The sequence below is a fragment of the Danio rerio genome, chromosome 3 (assembly GCF_049306965.1).
Source record: "Danio rerio strain Tuebingen ecotype United States chromosome 3, GRCz12tu, whole genome shotgun sequence".
NCBI lineage: Eukaryota > Metazoa > Chordata > Actinopteri > Cypriniformes > Danionidae > Danio > Danio rerio.
In genome coordinates this window covers 39,150,313-39,155,243 of record NC_133178.1, presented here as the reverse complement: position 1 = coordinate 39,155,243, position 4,931 = coordinate 39,150,313, and positions in this window count along the sequence as shown.

The window sequence follows — 4,931 nt, the reverse complement described above, 5'->3', positions numbered from 1 at the left end:
AAAACAAACAGCACACTCACAGCAGACTCTCCATTATTAATGTGCACTGCATCACTCTCTTTAAAAAGCTCACGTACGTGTTTGCTAGTTAAAGCAATATTATCGAATTTTTATATTTCTGTGTAGATTTAAGAGTCTAAACGATACAGCACTGGGGGGTAAGCCCCAGCAAGCATTTTTGTTTTTTAAAAGATGTCAAATAAATGTCTAATAGACGTCTAAACATAGTTGTCTTGGCTAAAACAAGAGTAAATTTCAGTGAAAATCTAATAGATGTCTAAGAATAGGCCAAAACTAGACTAGTCGTCAAATAAGCAGAAATGAACGACTACACGTATAAAGTCTGTCTATTTGAGGACTAGTCTAGATTTGGGCTAATCTTAGACGTCTATTAGATTTTCACTGATAACCCAAGTTTAGTCTTGTTTTGGTCGAGCTATCTACGTTTGGATGTCTATTAGAGGTCTATTAAACACAAAATTGTTTGCTGGGGCATTTTCTCGAGAGAACGGATGCTGTATTTCTGAAGGGACGAGTTTTAGAGGAACATATCGATTGAGGGAGAGTCTACTTTTTGTTTTAAAAGTCATCTGGCTGCACAATTGTTGTGAATTGTCATCTGTTTACATTTTCTAAATCCTGCAGCAGATCTCTTCAAGATGGCTCATATCATTTGTTTTGGGTTGACGTTCTTAAGTTTTATTTCGTAGATGCATATCACACTTATTGCCAAGGCTTTCAGGTATTGGAAGTTCAACACCCGGGTCAGTTTTTATTGCTGATTTGGTGCCTATCACAACAGTTTTTTTTAAATGATGTTTGCCTTTGAATGTTTGATTCCATCAGCCTGATCTATATTTTGCTTCACTGTTGGGATGTTGACTTGCCAATGCTGATGGAACAATGAATTGCACAGTTCATGTGGGATGTTTTTTCATTTATGATCTAGTTTATGCTTTTATGCCCTTAAACTGCCCTGTATATCCATACCAATGCAGCAGTCGGCTAGGTTGAACCTGGTGATTTTTAATTCAAATCTCAATCTGTAATGGCTAAGACTGGCGCTACAGCTTGGTCTCCACATATCAAGGCTGATTTCGCTGTTTAGCCAACACCGTTTCATCAAACACAGATTGTGCTTTTTTTTTTTTTTTTTAAAGAAAAAAAACTTTAGGGTCCTGTGTGTGGATCACTTTTTGCTTTTTGAGTATTTGTTGATCTTGGACAGGGAAATTGGTTTAGCCAAGGAAATGAATATTCTTATTTTAATTATGCTAATCAAATTTGTTATGACGGTCATAAAAGGGATTAGGTAGAGGTAAAACGCGTTTTTGCTATTGAAGGCGAGTTGCCCTGTTCTGTTTCTTCTCGTCACAGCAGCTTTTTTGTCTGCATAATATATATAAATGTATTTCTATGTGTACAAATATTTTCTGCCACTTATTTCACCTGCAGATGCTCTATTTATGTATTTTGTATTGAATAAAGTTTCATCGCACATCGGTATGGAATCACTTTGTAAACTTGCAAACCTGTCACAGCTTCAGTTTGAGTTCAACTGTTGTTTTATTTTAATTTTTTATAAAACGCATATTTCTTATACATTAAGTATTTCACTCTTCAATTCCTTTTTGGCTTAGTCCTTTTATTTAATCTGGGGTCATCACAGTGGAATGAACCGCCAACTTATCCATCATATGTTTTACGCAGTGGATGCCCTTCCAGCTGCAACCCATCTCTGGGAAACATCCATACACACTCGTTTACACACCACAGACAACTTAGCTTACCCAATTCACCTAAACCATGTATAAACCCACGCTAACATGGGGAGAACATGCAAACTCCACACAGAAATGCCAACTGACCCAGCCAGCGACCTTGTTTTTAGTATTTACCAAATACAGTAATTTGAGTAATGGGGTTAAGTTGAGCTAGGTGTTTGTAGAAGACATTTTACTTTTACTTTTTTACTGCTCACAGCTACAAGGCATTTCTTTAATTAGTTATGGCTTTTATTTTAAAAACATTCACAAAGGTTTTTGATTCTCATAATTGGGAAATCGTAGTAATATGTTTTTAAATAAAAATGAAATATAAATTTTATAAAAAGAACATTGTAAGTAAAAATGCAAACAAATGTAAATTCTTATATTCATTTATAGAATATGTTATTGTTTTTACATATTAATGTTAATTAAATGTATATTATTGACTTGGGTCATGGTTATTTTTAAACTAATTTGTTATTTGTAATTTGTAGTAATAATAATTATCTAATCACCCAGTCAATATTGTTTTGAAATGTATTTACATTTTACATTTACATTTAGTCATTTAGCAGACGCTTTTATCCAAAGCGACTTACAAATGAGGACAAGGAAGCAATTTACACAACTATAAGAGCAACAATGAATAAGTGCTATAGGCAAGTTTCAGGTCTGTAAAGTTTAAGAAGGAAAGTATTAGTAAAAATTTTTTTTATTTTATTTTATTTTTTAGTACAGTTAGTGGTATATCCAGAGAGGCAATTGCAGATTAGGAAGGATAAGTGGAGACTAAACAGTTGAGTTTTTAGTCGTTTCTTGAAGACAGCGAGTGACTCTGCTGTTCTGATGCAGTTAGGGAGTTCATTCCACCAACTGGGCAGATTGAACGCGAGCGTTCGGGAAAGTGATTTTTTTCCCTCTTTTGGATGGAACCACGAGATGACGTTCATTCACCAAACGTAAGTTTCTGGAGGGCACATAAATCTGTAGAAGTGAGAGCAGATAAGAAGGGGTGCAGCCAGAAATCGCTTTGTAAGCAAACATCAGAGATTTGAATTTGATGCGAGCAGCAACTGGCAGCCAGTACAAACGGACTAGCAGCGGAGTGACATGTGCTCGTTTAGGTTCATTAAAGACCACTCGTGCTGCTGCGTTCTGGAGCAGCTGAAGAGGCTCATTATAGTTAGCTGGAAGCCCCGCTAGTAGAGAGTTGCAGTAATCCTGTTTGGAGAGAACAAGAGCTTGAACAAGGAGTTGAGCTGCATGTTCAGGTAAGAAGGGTCGGATCTTTCTGATGTTATAGAGTGCGAATCTGCACGATCGAGCAGTTCTAGAAATGTGGTCAGAGAAGTTTAGTTGGTCATCAACCGTTACTCCAAGGCTTTTCACCATTTTGGATGCAGCAATGGTTGCCCCATCCATCTGGATTGAAAAGTTATGGTGTAGAGTCGGGTTGGCAGAAACTACAAGCATTTCCGTTTTTGCGAGGTTCAGCTGAAGATGATGATCTTTCAACCAGTGTGAAATATCCAACAGGCAGGCTGAGATGCGAGCTGGAACCGAGGGATCATCAGGATGAAAAGAGGTATAGCTGGGTATCATCAGCATAGCAGTGGTAGGAGAATCCATGTCTCTGGATGACTGGTCCTGGAGATGATGTGTAGATGGAGAAGAGAAGTGGCCCAAGAACAGAGCCTTGAGGTACCCCAGTGTTTAGATGCTGTAGGTTGGACACCTCTCCCCTCCAAGACACCCTGAATAACCTGTCAGAGAGGTAAGATCTGAACCATTGTATAACAGTGCCCGCAACGCCCAGTGACTCGAGTGTAGATAGCAGGATCTGGTGGTTGACAGTGTCAAAAGCAGCTGACAAGTCCAGCAAAATGAGGACTGATGGTTTAGAGTCTGCTTTAGCCAGTCTGACATCCTCCACGACCGAGAGCAGGGCAGTCTCAGTTGAGTGGCCTTTCTTAAAGCCGGATTGCTTGTTGTCCATGAGATTGTTTTGAGTAAGAAAGTCCAGGACTTGATTGAACACTACTTTCTCCAGATTCTTGGCCATGAATGGAAGCAGGGATACTGGTCTGTAGTTTTCAAGTAGCGTATGGTCCAGGTTGGGTTTATTTAGCAGTGGGGTTACCCTAGCCTGCTTAAATGAAGTGGGGAATAAACCAGAGTCAAGAGATGTGTTAATTATGTGAGTCAGTGTTGGTATGACTGCAGGAGAGATGGCTTGCAAGAGATGAGAGGGAATGGGATCGAGTGGACAGGTGGTTGCATGGCTAGATAGCACAAGTTTGGACACCTCAGACTCAGAGAGCTGAGAAAAAGAGGTGAGTGTGTGTGGTGTTGGTGGTGTATCTTGCGTGTTTGTTGTAGGTGCAGCAAATTGAGCGCTGATTTTTGCAGTTTTGGTGCAGAATAATGTAGCAAAGTCATCAGTAGTAAGTGTGGAGGATGCGGGTGGAGGAGGAGGATAGAGGAGGGAGGAAAAGGTTTTAAAAAGTAGGCGAGGATTAGTGGCATTGTTGATTATCTGACGGAAATATATCTGCTTTACAGAAGTAACCTCAGCCGAGAAAGAATTCAGAAGAGTTTGGTATGTTAAGAGCTGTGCAGGATTTGTAGTTTTCCGCCAAATTCTCTCTGCAGCTCGAAGTTTTGAGCGATTCTCACGGAGAGCATCCGAGAGCCAGGGTGCAGGAGGACTGGCATGGGCTGGCCTAGTTGCAAGAGGACATAATCTGTCTAGACATGGTGCTATGTGTAAGAATATTTTTATAAAAATGTATCATTTGTAGTAAGCTTTTTATCATAATTTATATATTTTAGATCTTGTTATTGACTAACCAAAAATATATAACGTTAATTAAATACCAACATTATTATTTTTTTTTACATGTTTTTACATTCATGTTTTATTTTATAGCAATGAAGGTGATGATTATGTGGATTTTTGTTTTCTTTCAATTTAATATAATTATCCTGTTTTAAAATTTGTAATTATTTTCAATCATCTTTGTTATGTTAAAAACTTTAATAAAATGGTATAATTTAAAAAATAATAAGCACGTTTTGAAGTATAAAAGTCCGACGTATCAAAATAAAAGCTCTTCCTGTCAACGGAGAGTCGACCGGTCCCCATAATGCATTGCGCAGAAC